Source organism: Macaca mulatta, chromosome 15, assembly GCF_049350105.2.
Source record: "Macaca mulatta isolate MMU2019108-1 chromosome 15, T2T-MMU8v2.0, whole genome shotgun sequence".
Lineage (NCBI taxonomy): Eukaryota > Metazoa > Chordata > Mammalia > Primates > Cercopithecidae > Macaca > Macaca mulatta.
In genome coordinates, this window is record NC_133420.1 from 22,031,072 (window position 1) to 22,051,612 (window position 20,541).

Consider the following 20,541-nt stretch of genomic DNA (forward strand, 5'->3'; position numbering starts at 1 on the left):
GTCACCCAGGCTGGACTGCGGTGGCTGGATCTTGGCTCACTGCAACCTCCACCTGCTGGGTTCAAATGATTCTCCTGCCTCATCCTCCTGAGTAGCTGGGATTACAGGAATTAGCCACCACCACAGCTGACTAATTTTTTTTTTTTTTCTTCAGACAGAGTCTCGCTCTGTCACCAGGCTGGAGTGCAGTGGCATGATCTCAGCTTACTGCCACCTCCGATTCCCTGGTTCAAGCGATTCTCCTGCCTCAGCCTCCTGAGTAGCTGGGACTACAGGCGCCCGCCACCATGCCTGGCTAATTTTTGTATTTTTAGTAGAGACGGGGTTTCACCATGTTGACCAGGATGGTCTCAATCGCCTGACCTCGTGATCCACCCACTTTGGCCTCCCAAAGTACTGGGATTACAGGCGTGAGCCACCATGTCTGGCCAAGAACTGTATTTTTAGCAATCACCTGCACATTAGAGCACAGTCTTTTAGAATTCTATCATTATGTTATATAGAAAGCCAAGATAGTAACCAGAGAGGCCACAAGAAGAAAAATCAAGACAGCCTGACCAACATCTGCTGCCATATGAGTGAGGCCATCTTAGTCCTTCCAGACATTCTAGCTTCCATCTGACTGCAATTGCATGGGCAGGCCCAGGATAGACTGGCAGGAGAACCACCTATGAACCCACAGAATCCTAAGAAATAATACATGGTTGTTGTTTTAGGCTGCTCCCCGAAATGAATAGGAGTTTGCTGAGTGGAGAGGCAAACAGCAATTGAGGCTTGAAGGACTGTGAGGAAACAGAATGTGTGAAGGGACCCAATCCTTACTGCCCATCTTGGCGTGCCAGGCCAGAAGACCTGGCATTTATGCAACACCTCCTGTATGCCAGGCACTGTTCTAGTTACTCTCTGTGCAGTACCTCACTGAATTCTCACAACAACTTAGATGAGAAAACAGACACAGAAAAGGCGAGTAACTTGTTGAAAGCCACATAGGTAGTAGTTGTTTTTTTTTGTTTTTGTTTTTGTTTTTGTTTTGTTTTGATGTTTTTGAGATGGAGTCTCGCTCTGTTGCCCAGGCTGGAGTGCAGTGGCCGGATCTCAGCTCACTGCAAGCTCCGCCTCCCAGGTTCACACCATTCTCCTACCTCAACTTCCCGAGTAGCTGGGACTACAGGCACCCGTCATCTCGCCCGGCTAATTTTTTGTATTTTTAGTAGAGACAGAGTTTCACTGTGTTAGCCAGGATGGTCTCAATCTCCTTACCTTGTGATCTGCCTGCCTTGGCTTCCCAAAGTGTTGGGATTATAGGCGTGAGCCACTGGGCCCAGCCCAGTTTTAGGTGTTTTTGAACTTCTGCCCACTGACCCTCTCTAGTCCTGGGAACCGGAAGAAAAAGAACCTCCACCCCCTAACATGGCTTCCTTTCCAAGCTGGAGATGAAGGCTGTGAAGCCTGATTGCCACAGGTATGCCCAGGTACCTCTCCTGCTGCCCTGATGTCTATGGGAGTCCCCTAGCCAGCCCCTGGCCCAGCACCATCAGTGTGCTGTAAAAATATTATTTTTGTGGCCGGGTGTGATGGCTCACACCTGTAATCCCAGCACTTTGGGAGGCCTAGGCGGGTGGATCATGAGGTCAAGAGATCGAGACCAGCCTGGCCAACATGGTGAAACCCTGTCTCTACTAAAAATAGAAAAATTTGCTGGGTATGGTGGCAGGCACCTATAGTCCCAGCTATTCGGGAGGCTGGGGCAGGAGAATGGCTTGAACCTGGGAGGCGGAGGTTGCAGTGAGCCGAGATCATGCCACTGCCCTCTAACCTGGCGACAGAGCGAGACTTCATCTCAAAAAAAAAAAAAATTTTTTTTTACGTGTGTTAGCTCTCAAGGTCCTACCACTGTGCACCCCAGATCAGGCGATAGGTCAATGTATGCTTTAATGACACTTCCACCAACACAACTCCTGCTTCTTGGAGGTTCATGCCATCCGATAAGTTTCTCCTCTCTCCTCATCTACCTCCCCAGTGCTGTTCCTCAGTTGCAGATGCCATGGGGAGCACGCCTGGTTTCCTTTTCACCCCATGTCTGTCCACCATCTTGGGAGCTTTGGAGAGTCACAAGGATCTGAGTTCCTTGACTATCTCACCTTCGTGATTTTTCCCCCACTCCACTTTAGCTGGGACCCCCTCTCACATGGCTCCTCCTCTGAGGTTACTTGTTGAAACATCCTTCTGTGACAATAACCTCCAACCTTCTGCTTTCCTTCATCAGTGACTTCCATTACAACTATTTGAGACCTTTAGGCCAGTGATATCTGTTTTTCTGGAATTCTCTTGCTTCCCTATCCAGCACACTTTCTATGGCTCATTGTTTTAAGCACTCTTCAAAGCTGATATGACCCCAGCACACCTGTCTGGCAAAATCCTTCCTTAGATCAATCCAGCTTCTCATTCTTTGGGTGTGTGTATCGTGACTGTTTCAACTAGCTATAGAATAATCACACAAACTATCATATTAGTATCACCATACATTTAGTTTCCATTCTCAACTGGGCCCTCAATACTGTCCTTGAAATCCTACCATATATCACTACATGCCAACTTACCACAGTAACTATGGTATAGTATTTCAAACCCACAGTCAAAGTTGGCTACAAGGCTTCTTAAGGGGAGGGTTCCTGCCTGGCTTTTTCACCACTGAATCTCAATAGGCACTCAATAAGTATTGCTTATGGACTGAGGTATACTAATACTCGTAAGCATTAGTGAATAATAGTCACATGCCAGGTTCTGTTCTGTGTAAGTGACATGTATTAGCTCATTCTATCCTCACAACAAACAAATGAGGTTATGTAGGACTTTTGTCATTCCCATTTTCCAGGTAAAGATAAGAATATTTAGAGAAGCAACTTGGAGAGATGAAGTCACAAAACTTGTAAGTGGCAGAGTGAGTATTTACTTTTTATTTTTCTAATTTTTTTTTTTTTTCGAGACAGGGCATTGCTCTTTCATCCAGGCTGGAGCGCAGTGGCATGATCACGTCTCACTGCAGCCTTGACCTTTCAGGCTCAAGCAATCGTCCTATCTCAGCCTCCCAAGCAGCTAGGACTATAGGCATTCACCACCACACCTGGCTAAAATATATAATATATATGTGTATATACGTGTGTGTGCATATATATATATATATATATTTCCTTTTTTGGAGACAGACTCTCACTCTGTTGTCCAGGCTTGGGTGTAGTGGTGCAGTCTTGACTCACTGCATCCTTCGCCTCCCGGGTTCAAGCAATTCTCCTGCCTCAGCCTCCCAAGTAGCTGGGACTATAGGTGTGTGCCACACGCCTGGCTAATTTTTCGTTTTTTTTTTTTTTTTTTTTTTTTGTAGTAGAGACGAGGTTTCGCCATGTTAGACAGGATGTTCTTGATATCCTGACCTTGTGATCCGCCCCCCTTGGCCTCCCAAAGTGCTGGGATTACAGGCATAACCCACCGTGCCTGGCCTACATAGAGATACATTTTTTAAGGTAGTGATGGGATCTCACCATGTTGCCTAGGCTGGTCTTGAACTCCTGGGCTCAGACGATCTTCCTGCCTTGGCCTCTTAAAGTGCTAGGAAATCTTTACTCTTTAGAATCTATAACTGTTTAGCAGTTTTAGATAGGTCGAGTTTTACGTGTCTGAGAGACAGCCAACTGTGCTTCAGATTGGAACTTGAGAGAGAGAGAAAGAGAGAGAGAGAGAGAGAATGGAAAATGCAGAGTAAGATTTAGGAAGGAACAGATAACCTGGTGACCTCAGAAAATCAAATATCTAAACTTGTTCACACCTGCTACTTTGTTAGAGTGCCTCTAACAGGTCCCTGATGGAACTATGGTGGTGTGTGTGCAAGAGTGTGTCTGGGTGCTGAGGTTCACTATTCCCCCCAGTATAGGTATGTGGTAAGATACCAATTATATACAGTAATGGCATATGGTAAGAGATCAATCATATACAGTCATGCGTGGAATGAGGATGTTTTGGTCAATAACAGAGTGCATATAAGATGGTGGTCCCCTAAGATTATAACATGGTCTTTTAATTGTACCTTTTCTGCATTTAGAGATGTTTAGATACACAAATACCATTGTGTTAGAATTGCCTATTCGGTACAGTAACATGCTGTATAGGTGTGTAGCCTAGGAGCAATAGGCTAATACCAAACAGCCTAGGTGTGTAGTAGGCTCTGACACTGTGTAAGTACACTCTATGACGTTTACACAACCACAAAATCAGCTAACCATGCATTTCTCGTGTCCTCATCATTAAGCAACGGATGACCATATTTGAAATACATGGGTGGACCCATGATGTGTTTTGTTTTTTTGTTTTGAGACAGAGTCTCTGTCACCCAGGCTGGAGTGCAGTGGCCTGATCTTCACTCACTGCAACCTCCGCCTCCCGGGTTCAAGCCATTCTCCTGCCTCAGCCTCCCAAGTAGCTGGGACTACAGGTGCACACCACCACGCCAGACTAATTTTTGTATTTTTAGTAGAGACAGGGTTTCACCATGTTGGCCAGGCTGGTCTCAAACTCCTGACCTCAAGTGATCTGCCCTCCTCGGCCTCCCAAAGTGCTGGGATTACAGGTGTGAGCCACCGCGCCTGGCCCATGGCATATTTACCAATGAGTTTAAAATTTGGTAGGGGTCCCCTAGGGCTGAAATTCAACCTTGACTTTTTTCTTTTGCTAAGGTGCTTTTTTGAGAGACTTCCCCGAGCATCTTTCAGGTGAGAGAACAGTCTCACTGCACTGCCTGAATCCTTTTTCCCCCTTCACCGTGATTTTCTCTACTGATTTTCTCCGTGAGAGAGAAAAGGAGCAGCGTGAGACAACGCTGAACTTCTGCCCTGTGCCAGTCCTCCCACATCTCCTGGAAACCTCCCAGCAGGGCTTGAGGAAGATTATCACCTCCATATTACAGATATTATAATAAGAGAAATAACTAACATTGACTGCATGTTTATTATGTGTCAGGCACTATGCTGGGTGTTTTTCAAGCATCATCCCATTCGATTCCCACAGCAATATACTCTAAAGTTGAAACTATTGCTGTGGATGGGAAAACCCGAGGCTCAGAGAGGGCAGGTGTCACGTCCTAGGACACACAGCAAGTTGTAAGAGCTGGCATTTGAACCCCGGTCTTTCTCATACAGAGGCTAAGCTGCCTCATCATTCATTTCTAGACGAATTAAGGGCTTTTCTCCGTGGAAATGGGGAGAAAGAAGATTCAATGGAGCAGCCTAACACTGATTCCCGCTCAAGATAAGTCCAGGCACTGGCGCATGGTGCCACAACTCAGTCTCCGACCCAGGCCTTTCCCTGCACTGGAGAAGCGGCGCGCATGCGCTCGGCCTCCCTCCCGGCCCCGCCCCGCGGGAAGCAACCGCTCCTTGCTTTCAGCTCTGGGGCTTGCGCACTACGTCCCCAGCCAGAGGCTCCTTCCCGGTCGGGGACTTCCGGAACGCCGGAGTGTGGTTCCGGGTCGTGTGCGGCTCAGGGTAATAGGGCTGCTGCTCTGCCGGCCGGCGGCGGCTAGCAGCAGGGGCATGAGGGCGAACCCGGGAAGCGGCAGCTGAGCGGGCCGGGAGGAGCGCCGGTCCCCGTGGATCCCGAGAGTGCAGAGCTCGGGGCAGGGGCCGGGAGGCGTGGGGGAGCCGGGCCCTCCCCTCAGGAACGTGTCCCGGGGCCGACCCGGCCCGTAGTGTGGAAGCAGCTTCAGGTAAAGGTTGCCCCAGCCGCCAGCTCCCTGCCCCAGCCGCCTGCTCCCCGCCAGCCCACCAGCTTGCCCACCTGGCGGCCCTCTCACCCCTCCGGTTTCGGCGCTGCCCAGCGGGCCGCCTGCCGGGCCCTTGTTCAGGTGGCCCGGGAGCATTCGTTTCGTGGCGGTTTCCTGAACTGGAGGCTGTCAGGAGTCTGAGGCGGGTGTGTAGTTTAGGGGAAAAGAAGCCAGCGGACCTGGTAGTGTGGGTGTGGGAGGTGCAGTTGACTCCGGCAGTTTCTGGTCCTGCACTTGGCAATATCTAGGTGCCCTGGTCTTCATAATGTGAAAATCAAGGTTTTCAAGCATTGACTGTGTGGTCCCTGTTTCCTTGAGTCCCTTCTTCCCATCCCCCTTAAAGGGGTTAACAGCCTTACAGACTTTTCTAGCTACAGTGCTTCTGGAACTTTGATTCATCTTTCGTTTATGGGAGTGGCAAGGAATCCTTTAGATTTGTTGAAGGCTGGGAAAAAGAGATTGTAGTGTAAACAAGAGTATGACTTTAACCAGAGACTCCCAGATTGACTCAGAAATTGGTTAAAACTTCCTTTTGAATGAATGAAAGTAACTTTGGAAGCCCACCACAGTACCTGGCACTGTGCAAAGCACCATGTTGTTATAAACCCAAATCGGCAAAGTTCAAAACTTTCCCAGGTGTGAACAGTCAAATGGAGACACATTGGTTTTTTAAAAAAAAAAAGCAGCGTCCTCATTCTCTGACAAGCAGAAGGGGCGGATCCCTAATGTTAAAACCCACCTGAGCAGAAGCCTAGATATGGGTTTTATTCCGTATATTTTATGAGCCCACACAAGGTGCCTAGTAAACACGGAAAGAGTTCTTGATGAAGCAATAATTGTGTTCATGTTTTTCAGTTGACACACCTCCGGAATTTGGGGCATGCTGGTAGCCCTTTCCCATTCATCTGTGTGCTCATGCCTACCTTCAACTGTGTGTCCCAGACTGCACTTACACCCCCTTACATCTGTGAATCTGGCTCCTGGTTACCTTTCCAGTTCTGTCTGAAAAGGTCTCCTTCTTTAATTACCCCACCCTGGTCCATTACTCCAAATAAGTAGGATCTCTAATCTTTTTTGTTCTTTCCTATTCCATTGATTTTTGTAGAACATTCTCCCTACCCTGCCTAGGTTTCCCCTTTTCTCTTTCAATCTATTGAGACGCTTCCCACAGCTCAGCTGAGTTGGCCTCGCCGAACCAATTTGGGACAACCCCAGCTGGAAATGATTTTTCCTCTAGAATTCTATAAGCACTCATTTTTATCTACAATTATTTAACTTAGCAAATGTTTACTGAATATGTATATGTGTGTGTGTGTGTATATATATATATGTATATATATGCCAGGTACCATGGTAGGCAGTGTAGAGATAAGTAAGATTCAGTCTTTGCTTCCAGGGAGATCAATTTAGTGAAAGAGAGATAAGGGAAATGAATAATTCTAACACAGTGATAAGTACATTGTGTGAAAGTTCTTGTGATGGTGGTAGTGCGGGAGAGGAATGGGTTATTCTCCTTTGAGGGATGGGATGTGGCCAGGTAAGGCTTCATGATTTGAGGTAAACTAAACTTTGAGTATTTGGGTTTTTTTTTTTTTTTTGAGAAGGAGTCTCACTTTGTCGCCCAGGCTGGAGTGCAGTGGCACTATCTCAGCTCACTGCAAGCTCCGCCTCCCGGGTTCATGCCATTCTCCTGCCTCAGCCTCCTAGTAGCTGGCACTACAGGCGCCCGCTACCACACCCGGCTAATTTTTTGTATTTTTAGTAGAGACGGGGTTTCACCGTGTTAGCCAGGATGGTCTCGATCTCCTGACCTTGTGATCCGCCCGCCGCGGCCTCCCAAAGTGCTGGGATTACAGGCGTGAGCCACCGCGCCCGGCCTAGTATTTGGGTATTATATAGGGGTTTCTATTGTTTAATCACTTTAACCTCAATTTACAGATTAGGAAGACCCAGAATAAATTAAACAGCTGTTAGGAGACAGAGCCAGGATTCAAACCCACGTCTCTCTGATGCCTAAATCTGTTCTTTTTCCATTACATATCTTGCCTTTTTCTCACACCATCTCTCTCTTTATGCAAGTACATATTGAAACAAAAAGGTATATAGAACAAAACATTTGTATGTTAAAATGAATGGTACAGAGATCTTTTAAACGCAAAGACTGTGCTCTTCCAAGGCAAGGAGATGGCAGGTAGGTTAGCTCAGCTTTGAATATGAGCAGAGAAAACAGTCTGTAGAAAATAAGCATGACTCTGGATTCAATTCCTGGTCCCTGTTTTTACAGGATATGTGACCTTTGGCACATAACCCCAAGCATCATTTTCTTCAACTAGGGGTTAGGTTAGGGAATAATATTGACAACATGGAGTGTAGTGAGTATTTATTGAACTAATGGGGATAAAGGGCCTGGTTTGTGGTAAAGTCCCCCAAAATAAATAGCTATAAGATACAAAGGTATAATGCTTGAGGCATGGTTTTAGAGTGGTGAATGAGTTTACAGCCCGAGTCAAGCAAGTCATTGCTTCTTTTAGCAGGGTACAAGGACATAAAGTTGGAGGGGCAATAGTGGTCAGAGTCAGTGAGGGTTTGAATACCAGGCAAAGGAGGTAAATTCCAATTTCTGCTAATAACTTTTCCAGTTAATAAGTACTTCGAGGATCTGTGATTCATTTCAGCAGTGCCAGGCAAAATGTTAGACCTTGGGGATACGAAAAGAAGTAAAATTGGGTCCCTATCCTGAGGTTGTTGACATTCTAGTGGAGGAGATGTGTGTGCGTGGGTGAACTATAATAAAGTACTGTGGGTTCTAAGGTAGAAGTCCCCAGGGGTACCCTAGAGCACTGAGAAGGGAACACTGATGATGGTAGGTAATAGGTAATGAGTACTTACTCTGCTAGCATGATGTTAAATGCTTTATCTCATTTTTTTTCTTGTGTGAGAAGGTGTTATTAGCATCCTGATTTTACAGATGAGGAAACTGGGGCACAGAGACCTTGAATAACTTCCTTGAGTTTATGCTGCTGGTAGATCTGTACGATAGAGGGGATTATGTGCTGAACACTGGGATGTGCACTCTTCGTTACTGCACCATGTTGCTTGTTCTTTGTGATGTGGATGGGGTCCCTCTGGAAAGGCTTCAGAGAGAAACTGGCTCTTGAGCTGTAGCTTCGGTGTGCCAGTCACTGTGAGACAGGAGGGATCATGAGGAATGGAAGTGGCCTTTGCACTAAAGGAGCTTGTAGCCTCATCTGTTACTTTAAATGTTTTTCTTTTTTGGCGGGGGAACTTGTTTTGCTTATTGACTCAAACCTGAAGACTTCAGAAACTTTTGCATTGAGTGGATTTATATGATTCAGGCTAAGATAATTTGCTAGCAATCTGTTATTCTAATGTATAGGCCTTACTGTTAAGGACACAGTCGTAGATGTCAAATTATATGACAAGGACTTCTGTCACGTTACGTGGTTTTTTTTTTTTTTTTTTTTTTTTTTTGAGACAGAGTCTTGCTGTATCACCCAGGGTGGAGTGCAGTGACATGATCTTGGCTGACTGCAACCTCTGCTTCTTGGGTTCAAAACTAGGACTATAGGCAGGTGCCACCACGCCTGGCCAATTTTTGTGTTTTTAGTAGAGACGGGGTTTTGCTGTGTTGTCCAGGCTGGTGTCGAACTCCTGACCTCAGGTGATCCGCCTGCCTTGGGCTCTCAAAGTGCTGAGATTACAGGCGTGAGCCACCATGCCCGGCCACATACATTTTTTCCCCATGGGAGGTGCCCTGACTTGTTTCTGTGAGTTTGAAGTTTTTGTGAAGTTTTTTTACTCAGAAGTCAGCATATTTCAGCTTGTATTTAAGAGGCTTAGTGGTTAAATGTGTTACTTAAGAGTCACACAGGTAATGTGTGATAGAGCCACAAAAAACTGGCCAAAAAAGAGTAAACAAATCTTCATTAAATTATTATTATTGTTCTGTTTGAGCATCTTCCTCAGTGGTCTCCAAGTCCGTGCCTGTTATGTACTAGGATGAGTAGGCTGGGCCTTGATGAACTGGAGAGCGCAGGCCCAAACTAAAGGGGGCAGTTGCTGCTCAGCTCCACTTGCTTTTGCCATGTGAGGAAGTAGGCCCCGTGGATATTTTGATTTTTTTTGGAAAAGATGCTGGAAATCTGGATTTTAATGTATTCTTATTTATTTATTTAACTTTTAGAGACAGGGTGTTGTTCTATCAGGCTGGAGTGCAGTTTCACAGTAATAGCTCACTACAGCCTTGAATTCCTGGTCTCAGGTGATCCTCCCACCTCTGCCTCCCCAGTAGATGGGACTACAGGTGCATGCCACTATGTGTAACTAGTGTTTTTTTATTTTTTTTGAGACGGAGCCTTACTCTTGTTGCCCAGGCTGGAGTGCAGTGGCGTGACCTTGGCTTACTTCAACCTCTGCCTCCTGGGTTCAAACGATTCTTCTGCCTCAGCCTCCTGAGTTGCTGGCACTACAGGTGTGCATCACCACACCCAGCTAATTTTTGTATTTTTAGTAGAGATAGGGTTTTGCCGTGTTGGCCAGGCTGGTCTTGAACTCCTGACCTCAAGTGATGTGCCTGCCTCGGGCTCTCCAAGTGCTGGGATTACAGGGGTGAGCCACTCTGCCCGGCCGTGTACTAGCTAGTTGTTTTTTTTGTGTGTGTGTGTGTGTGAAGGAGTTTTGCTCTTGTTGCCCAGGCTGGAGTGCAATGGCGGGACCTCGACTCACCGCAATCTCCACCTCCTGGGTTCAAGCAATTCTCCTGCCTCAGCCTCCTGAGTAGCTGAGATTACAGGCATGCACCACTTTGCCTGGCTAATTTTGTATTTTTAGTAGAGACAGGGTTTCTCCATGTTAGTCAGGCTGGTCTTGAACTCCCAACCTCAGGTGATCCACCTGCCTTGGCCTCCCAAAGTGCTAGGATTACAGGCGTGAACCACTGCGCCTGAGCTAGTTTTTAAAAAAATTTTTGTAGAGACGGTGTCTATGTTGCCTAGGCTGGTGTCAAACTCCTGCCTTCAAACAATACTCCTGCCACGGCCTCCCAAATTGTTGGGATTACAGGTGTGAGCCACTGCGTGTGGTGGATTTTAATGTATTTAGTTTAAAAATTTGCCATTAAAAATTATGTTGATCAAAACATATTTGCAGGCTGAGTGTAATTCTAGGCTGCTTGATTGTGAACTCCAACCTACCTGGCTGCTGAAATTCTGGTACCTGGTGTTCAGAGCAGGAAGTACCAATACAGTGTTTTGCTTATTGATTAGAAATCTCATGGTAAATTGCCAGTGTGAGGGGGCATTGTGGCTTGCCCTGATGCTTTTGGAGAGTGGCAAGGTGAATGCTTTTATTGTATAATTAGGCTAAAGTATAGATTTGGCTGGTGAGATGACCTTATAATACTTCTGTTTTGTGCTGTTAGCACTTTAAATGCTACCAGATTTCTTGTCTCTTGGCCCTCTCCACAATAGTATAAAGTGGTATTGTAAATTTGTTAAATGCTCTTGTATACCTTATTTTCTTTAGTCTTCATAGTCTTATGAGATGGGTAGTATTACAAAGGGGGTAATCATCACATCTTGAGATGAAGAAATTGGCACCCAGTGAATCACAATTTAGTAGAAAGTGCAGTTGACTAGAGAGGGACTTGCATCTTGAATGTGCTGATACCACTAACAGCCTTTGGAGTTTGGTCACATCACTTACAAATCCTTGGCTCTTTCTTCCTTTTTGGATAAATAATGAGGAGTGTAATTCAAGTCTTGCTGAAATTCAATTCATAGTATCCTATACTTGAGTATACTTTTATGAATATACTTTTATTATTGATGCAAAGTGTACTGAATGTGTAAAACTTCAAAAAAAAGATAACATTTTCCAGTTCCCTATGGACTCATTTTAAGGAACTGTGTTACAAATAAGTACCATTTCAGCAGAGAAATTGGTAGAAAATTGAAGGAATGGTTTTCTTTTCAGGATGCCAAGCTTTCTGTTTCTAATTGATATGCTTAAAGTCACACAACTGATTACTGGCAGACTCCAGTGGAGGTGACTCAAATCTAAAACGCTGCCCCTCCTGTCTTGCTGGCAGGTCAGGAACCACTGCTCAGCTCTTCATCTATTCTTTATTCATTACTTCCTCTGGGAAAGGCCCTTGATGGGCCAGGTGCTCCCCCAATGCATGCAGTGCCTATTGACTATATATACTCAAGATTGAAAGAGGGCATAGAGATAACCCAGCACAGTGAGAGAAATATGGTCAGGGAGTTCCCAGCCCAAGAGTTTAATTTATTTTTATTTTAATACCCAGCTTCCACAAGGCAAAAATTGAAGAAATACTGGTCTTGTAGATACTTGTTTTCATTCTTACTCTATTGTATAAGGAAATAACATAGCATATAAAAACAAAGAGAATAAATCCTGAGCAGTCATTCAAAATTTATTAACTCTAGTTGGCAGCAGTCTAGATATGTTGGGGAAATGGATTTAATATAGGCAACACAAAATTTGGACTGAAAGTAGAATACAGTTTTATGTAATTGAAGGTGAGAAAAATGGGAGAAACCACTTAAAAAACAAACCTGAAATTCTAGAAAGAACAAAAAGGTATTAGAATAACTATTGGGATTAAGTTACAGTAATTGCTTGTGAAATAAGTGGAATATTATGTCACATTTATGCCTAAATATATGCAGTGTTAGATTCTTAATATCCTATACTTGAGTATACTTTTATGAATATACTTTTATTATTGATGCAAAGCGTACTGAATGTGTAAAACTTCAAAAAATAACATTTTCCACTTCCCTATGGACTCATTTTTAGGTACTGTGTTATAAATAAGTACCATTTCAGCAGAGAAATTGGTAGAAAATTGTTTGAAGGAATGGTTTTCTTTGGAAAATAAAGCAAATATTTAATCTGAACTTTGGTTACTGACATAAAGGAGACTAATGAAGAACTGAAATGCAGGCTTGAATTTTAAGCAGTGTGATGTGGGGCTTTGGGCAGACCCACTTGGATTTGATTATTGGCTTTGTCAGTCTGTAAGCTGGACAGTCTGCAAAATGGGGCAGTAATGCCAGTCTCACATAGTTCTTAGTGAGGACTAAATGAAACAGTATATGTAAGTACCTAGTAAGTACTGTGATGCTTCTGGAGAGATGCAGAGCCAGGCTGAGCATCCCTACTCATAATATTCAAAATCTGGGTCAGGTGTGCTGGCTCACACCTGTAGTCTCAGCACTTTTGGGAGGCCAAGATGAATGGATCGCTTGAGCTTGGGAGTTCAAGAGCAGCCTGGGCAAAATAATGAAACCCTGTCTCTACAAAAAAATTAGCCAGGCATGGTGGTGCGCATCTGTAGTTCAAGGCTGAGGTGGGAGGATTGCTTGAGCCCAGGGGGCTGAGGCTGCAGTGAGCCATGATCATACACTGTACTCCAGCCTGGGCAACAGAGCAAGACTGTCCAAAAAAAAAAAATATATATATATATATATATAAGTAAAAAATCCTTCAAAATTCGAAACTTTTTGAACCAACATGATGCTACAAGTGGAAAATTCGACACCTGACCTCATGTGACAGGTTGCAGTTAAAACTTTACTTCATGTACAAAATTATTAAAAATATTGGCTGGGTGAGGTGGCTCATAACCAGTAATCCTGGGAGACCAAAGTGGGAGGATTGCTTGAGTTCAGGAGTTAGAGAGCAGCCTGGGCAACACAGCAAGACCTCGTCTCTACTAAAAATCAAAACAATTAGCTTGGTGTGGTGGTGTGTGCCTGTATTCCCAGCTACTTGGGAGGCCGAGGCAGGAGGATTGTTCGAGCCTGAGGTGTCAAGGCTACAGTGAGCCATGATTGTGCTCCTGCACTCCAGCCTGGATGACAGAGGGAAACCCTGCCTCAAAAAAGAAAAAAAAAAAAATTGTATAAAATTACCTTCAGGCTATGTGTGTAAAGTGTATATGAAACGTAAGTGAATCGCATGTTTAGACTTGGATCTCATCCCCAAGATACTGCATGATATATATGAAAATATTCCAAAATTCAAAGAAAATCCGGAATCTGAAACACTTCTGGTTCCAAGCATTTTAGATGAGAGATACCAACCTCTACTGGCATTCAGGGCATAAGACATTCAGGATGTTAATATGGTGTAATAAGCAATGATTTCATGGAGTGGTTGTAAAAGAGTGAAACTCATTTTCAAGTCTGGATCATGAAATTTGTTAATTTCTGGTTGTGTTTTGTAAATTAGTGCACCTACCTACTGTATTGAGAGAAGGACTTCAGGATGCTGTTTTTAAGCTATTATATGAGTTGATCTGTTGAGTAACAAGAAACACTTCCAAGTGTTTATATTATCTTTTTTGTGCCTATAACTGCCGTTTGTTAGAAAAGGGATATTATGTTATCCCTGTCCCCATTTCACAAATGCTGAAACTGAAGCTTAGAGAAGTAATGTAATAATAAAAATATAGAGTTACCGGGCTGCGTGCGGTGGCTTATCCTGTAATCCTAGCCCTTTGGGAGGCTCAGGCAGTTGGATCACCTGAGGTCAGGAGTTCGAGACCAGCCTGGCCAACATGGCGAAACCCTATCTCTAGTAAAAATACAAAAATTTGCCAGACGTGGCACACACACGCCCGTAGTCCCAGTTACTCAGGAGGCTGAGGCAGGAGAATTGCTTAAACCTGGGAGGCGGAGGTTGCCATGAGCCAAGATCGTGCCATTACACTCCAGCCTGGGCGACAAGAGTGAAACTCCGTCTCAAAAAAACAAAACAAAACAAAACAAAATATATATATATATTTAGTATATATATTTAGTGTATATCTATATTTAGTATATATATTTAGTATATATGTATATATTTAGTGTATAAATATAGAGAGAGTGTGTATATATATAGAGAGAGAGCGCGCGTGCATGTGCGAGTGGCAAAACTAGGACTTGACCTTTGTTTAGACTCAGAGTACTGAAAAGCACTATTAGTTTTTTTGTTTTTTTGGTCACTTTTCCATGCTGCTCTAGATTTGGATGTTGGGACTGGCCCTCTCTTGGAACTGTCATTAACTATGGCCCTTTGCCTTCATTTAAACTTAATGTTTACAAAAAGTTGTGATTATGTTGTGAGAGTATTTGATTATAGGTATAATGTTATGATATGAAGCTTAAGGATTTAATGAAAATACTAATACTCACTGATAATAAAGATTGGTAGTAAGATGGTTACTCATATTGGTAGTGGGAATGTAAATTAGTAAAACTTCTGGAAAGCACTTTGGCAGTATTTATTACAAGCTTTTAAAAAAAGTTATGCATGCCTTTTGAGCTTGTAATTCCATTTCTAGGAATCTTTATTAAAGAAATCAGAGATGTTGAAAGATATTCATGTTCAAAGATGTTCACTGCAGCATTTATAGCAAAAATTAGAACCTTAATGTTCAATAAAAATTAGAGAAATCATGGAAAATTCATAGAATGGAAATAATATACAGTCATCTTAGATGTTTCAGAAGAATTTTAGTGACATACTAATATGCTAACCATAATAAGTGAAAAAAGGATATGACATTCTATAAAGTATGGTCTCAATTATGTCAAACATGTATGCAAAGAAAAGAAATAGGTGGGCTGGGCGTGGTGGCTCACGCCTGTAATCCCAGCACTTTGGGAGGCCAAGGCGGGCAGAGCACGAGGTCAGTAGATTAAGACCATCCTGGCGAACACAGTGAAACCCCGTCTCTACTAAAAGATACAAAAAATTAGCCAGGTATGGTGGCAGGCGCCTGTAGTCCCAGCTACTCAGGAGGCTGAGGTAGGAGAATGGCGTGAACCCAGGAGGCAGAGCTTGCAGTGAGCCCAGATAGTGCCACTGCACTCCAGCCTGGGTGACAGAGCGAGACTCCAGCTCAAAAAAAAAAAAAAAAAAAAAAAAAAAGACATAGGTGGTGAGATTATAAGACTTTATATTTTTCTCAGTTTTAGAAATGTTCTTTGATCAATTATTTTAAAATAAATCATAGTTTAAAATGGATATTAACAAGTATGAGTACAGTGACCATCATTTTAACCAATAGTTTTCACTAATGCAGGTGATTGTGAAGTTATAAATGGATTGTATTTTCAAGATAGTTTTCACTTCATTTATTTTGTACTTAGAACAAGGTTTCATATGTCCTGACATAAATGATGTTACTATTCCCAGGTAAGCCTTCTTTTCCCCCAAAAGTCCGATTTAAGACAGTATTCTGGAAGAAGAGCTGTATTCGTATTGGTGGTATCATTGTCCCAGTGCTACCGCCACCTCTTCAGTGACCACGGGTGCAGTGAGTAGGCCTGTGACAGCTCTGTGTTTACTTTCAGAGGGGAGTCCACTCCTATCTGTGGAGTTGAGGTTGGCCTTTGGTAGACAGAGATTGTGAGTTGAATGCTTACATATTGGGAAGTGATTTTTTGGTATGGAAAATTATAAGTGTTAAAAAGGTAAACTGAGGCATAAGATTTTAGAGTTTATTTGCACAAACAGCAGTTCATGAATTGGGCAGCTTCAAATCAGAAGTGATTCAGGGTCTCCATTGAGGGAAAGTAAGGGGGGAAGCTTTTGTAGGAAGACCGTGGAAATAAAACAAAGAAAAGATTTGATTAGTTAGTTTTACAGTTGATCACTACCATTGGAAAGTCCCCAGTTATATAGGTTTGTTGGCTGCTTCTGACTAGATAAGCTTAAGTTTTTTTTTTCATGTATGCATTTATAAAACATATCTCAAGTTTTGCTTATGTTTGCAAATCAAACAAGGTTAAGGTCATTTATAAGGCCTAACTAGTTTTGTCTGCTCGAATTTTTCAGGCCAGGTCTGATTTTTGTTGTTGTTGTTGTTGTTTTATTTGTTTTTATTTTTTTATTTTTTATTTTTATTTTTATTATTGTTTTGAGACAGGGTTTTTGCTCTGTTGCCCAGGCTGGAGTGCAGTGGCATGATCACGGCTCATTGCAGCCTCAACTTCCTGGACTCAAGCAATCCTCCCACCTCAGCCTCCCCAGTAGCCGAGACTACAGGCATGCACTACCATGGCCTCCCAAAGTGTTGGGATTGTAGACCTGAACCACTGCCCCTGGACAGGCCTGTTCTGTTTTAATTTATTTTAACAAATGTAAATATCTGTCTCACTTTTTTTGTGAGAAAAAGATTGAAGATCAAATTTGGATTTCAATTTTTCTGATAGCAGTAGTTAGTAAAAATATGAGTGTTAAAATATGATGAATTGTTGCCTTTTACTCTTTTCTAATTATCATATACTTTATAATTGAAATAGTTTCAGGCTGGGCGCAGTAATCCCAACACTTTGGGAGGCTGAGGCAGGCGGATCACCTGAGGTCGGGAGTTCGAGACCAGCCTGACCAACATGTAGAAATCCTGTCTCTACTAAAAATACAAAATTAGCCGGATGTGATGGCACATGCCTGTAATCCCAGCTACAGGCAGGAGAAGCACTTGAACCCGAGAGGCGGAGGTTGCAGTGAGCCAAGATTGCGCTATTGCACTCCAGGCTGGGCAACAACTGTGAAACTCCATCTCAAAAAAAAAAGAAAAGAAATAGTTTCAGCTTGTACAGTTAAGCATGATGGCCGGTTAGGTTTGTTTTTTTCAAATGTGCATACTGATTCTCTTATGTACAATATAAAAATGTGCATACTGATTCTCTTATGTACAATGCAAAAAATTTACCGAAGTATTTGAGCATGTTTAAATTAGGAAAATATCAGGCAAGATGTTTCTTTTGTAAACTACTTCTGTCCAAAGCATTCTGTATATTATCAGAATGAAAAATGACAGCACTTTGTCATCTGTTCAAATTGATATTGCACTCTTTGCAATGACAGCTGAAAAGGCCCACAGGTGCCATATAAAGAGGTGACCATGTTGTCATATTTCATTTCGGCATCCCTCTGCAAAGCCATAATTACCTAATTAGGTTGTTAATTAGGAGATTAGCATTTCACTGTATTGATAGAATGCTCTTTACCGGTGTGGGGCGAGATACAGATTTGTCTGCTCTAATTTATAATCTCTGCCTGTTTTGTGCTTATTTATTTGCTTAAGATGCTGGTATGGGGCAATTCTCAGTTTACCTGAGAAACAGTTTACAAGCTAAGGAAGCTTTGATCACTGGATTAAAGTTGCTAAGTTAAAATATGGACACATCTCCAAAATTAAAATAAAAATTCCAAGTTGGTATAACTTGTATTATTGTTAACACAGACAACAAACACAGTAAGAATTCACATTGTTGGTATAAAAAAATTCAAAAGACGAAAACTTAAGTCTGAACTGTGATAGGGATTTATCTGTCCTAAACTAGGCAAAATAAATAAATAAATAAATAATCTTCAATGACAGACCTCTGCCATTGGGACTTATAAGAATATGTTAAATGTTTTGAACGTATTTAAGAAACTGAAGCTTGGTTAATAACTTCAGAACAAATATATTGAGTCTTCAGTTTAGACTTTCTTAGATAGTCATGCGTCAGGGTTTATTTCATTTGTACCTTCTGTCCATTAGTCTGTGCTTGGAACATTCTTTTCCCACAGTCTTTGCAGTGTTGAGTGCTTATGGAATTTGAAGTATTTCACAATAACCTTCACTTGGTGAGCTATTTGGAGTAAGCACAGTTTCTATAAAGTGTGTCTAACGTTCTTTTGGGAGAGAGGGGCAGGGAGAATGATTTCCATGTATTTTCTCTGTAGCGTTTGTAATTTGCATTATGCATACTTTTCTGCCTTTTTTAGTTACGGAAATTAGGAGTTTCAGAACAATGTTAAGAGCACCATTCCCACTGAGATAGTAGTTTAGCTTCTTTTGATCGTATTGGTATTGGCATTCAAATTGTAGTAAATGCATGTGTGCGTAAGTCCTTTTTCCCTACAGTTATGAAGAATTGCATTTGTTTTATAGCTGTAATTTTCTTAAAACTTTTTTTTTTTAATGGAGTCTTGCTCTGTTTCCCAGGCTGGAGTGCCATGGCACCATCCTGGCTTACTGAAACCTCTGCCTCCCGAGTTCAAGCAGTTCTCCTGCCTCAACCTCCCAAGTAGCTGAGATTATAGGTGTGCACCACCACACCTGGTTGATTTTTGTATTTTACTAAAGACAGAGTTTCACCATGTTGCCAGGCTGGTCTCGAACTCCTGACCTCAGGCGATCTACCTGCCTCAGCCTCCCAAAGTGCTGGGATTACAAGTGTGAGCCACTGTGCCCAAGTTGAAAAAATTTTAAAAATTAAAAAAAATGTTTAATACAAATAATAGAGAAGGGATCTTGCTATAGTGCCCAGGCTAGTCTTGAACTCCTGGGCTCAAGAGATCTTCCTCCTCCGCCTCCCAAAGTGCTGGGTTTACAGGTGTGAGCCCCTATGCCTGGCCAATTATATATATACACACACACACACACACACACACACATATATATAAAATTATTTTTTTTTTTTGAGGTGGAATTTCACTCTTGTTGCCCAAGCTGGAGTGCAATGGCATGATCTCGGCTCACTGCAACCTCCGCCTCCTGGGTTCAAGTGATTTTTCTGCCTCAGCTGCCCGAGTATCTGGGATTACAGGCGCGTGCTACCACACCTGGCTAATTTTTCGTATTTTTAGTAGAGACAGGGTTTCACCATGTTGGCCAGGCTGGTCTCGAAATCCTGACCTCAGGTGATATGCGTGCCTCGGCCTCCCAAAATGCTGGAATTACAGGTGTGAGCCACCGTGCCTGGCCTGTTTTCTTAATATAAAAATATTTTTGGGCTGGGTGTGGTGGCTCATGCCTGTAATCCCAGCACTTTGGGAGGCCGAGGTGGGTGGATCACCTGAGATCAGGAGTTCTAGACCAGCCTGGCCAACATTGTGAAGCCCTGTTTCTACTAAAAATACAAAAATTAGCTGGGTGTAATCCCAGCTACTTGGGAGACTAAGGCAAGAGAATCGCTTGAACCCGGGAGGCAGAGGTTGCAGTGAGCCTAGATCGCGCCACTGCACTCCAGCCTAGGTGACAGAGCGAGACTCTGGCTCAAAAAAAAAAAAAAAAAAAAAGAAGCCTGGGTTCTGTGGCTCATGCTGTAATCCTAGCACTTTGGGAGGCTGCAAGTGGATCACTTGAGGTGAGGAGTTCGAAACCAGCCTGGCCAACATGGTGAAACCCCATCTCTACTAAAAATTCAAAAATTAGCCGAGCTGTGGTAACGTGTGCCTGTAATTCCAGCTACTTGGAAGACTGGAGAATTGTTTGAACACCTGGGAGGCAGAGATTGCAGTGGGCTGAGATTGCACCACTGCACTCCAGCCTGGGTAACAGAGTGAGACTCTGTCTCAAAAAAAAAATATATATATATATGTGTTTGTGTGTGTGTGTGTGTGTATGTGTGTGTATACACACACCTATATATGTGAAAGTTCTCATTAGCTTTTTGCTTAATTGTAATCATTTTATTCAATCAATATATACTGAATCTGTATTAGTCACTAGTCATATGTGTGGGAATTGGCCAGTGAAATCTACAGACATGGTCCCTGCTCTTATGAACTTGCATTCTAGAAAGGGAAAGGACAGCCTAGGTGGAGAAGTAGAACCTAACTTGAAGCGTTATAGTAATGAGAGTCAAGGTGAGTATGGAGGAGTATCTACTTTGGACTTGATAAAGTGAAAT

General features: G+C 43.0%; 1 protein-coding gene across 10 annotated transcripts in view; it reads left to right on the forward strand.

Annotated features, from left to right (window-relative positions):
* The first annotated feature begins 5,502 nt into the window (after positions 1 to 5,502).
* Positions 5,503 to 20,541, forward strand: part of MAPKAP1 (MAPK associated protein 1) — a 270,663-nt gene continuing 255,624 nt past the window's right edge. For all 10 annotated transcript variants that reach the window (XM_077967978.1, XM_015116824.3, XM_015116825.3 and 7 more), the window contains exon 1: positions 5,503 to 5,755. The gene's annotated coding sequence lies outside the window, so the exon portion shown is untranslated. The remainder of the gene's footprint in view (positions 5,756 to 20,541) is intronic.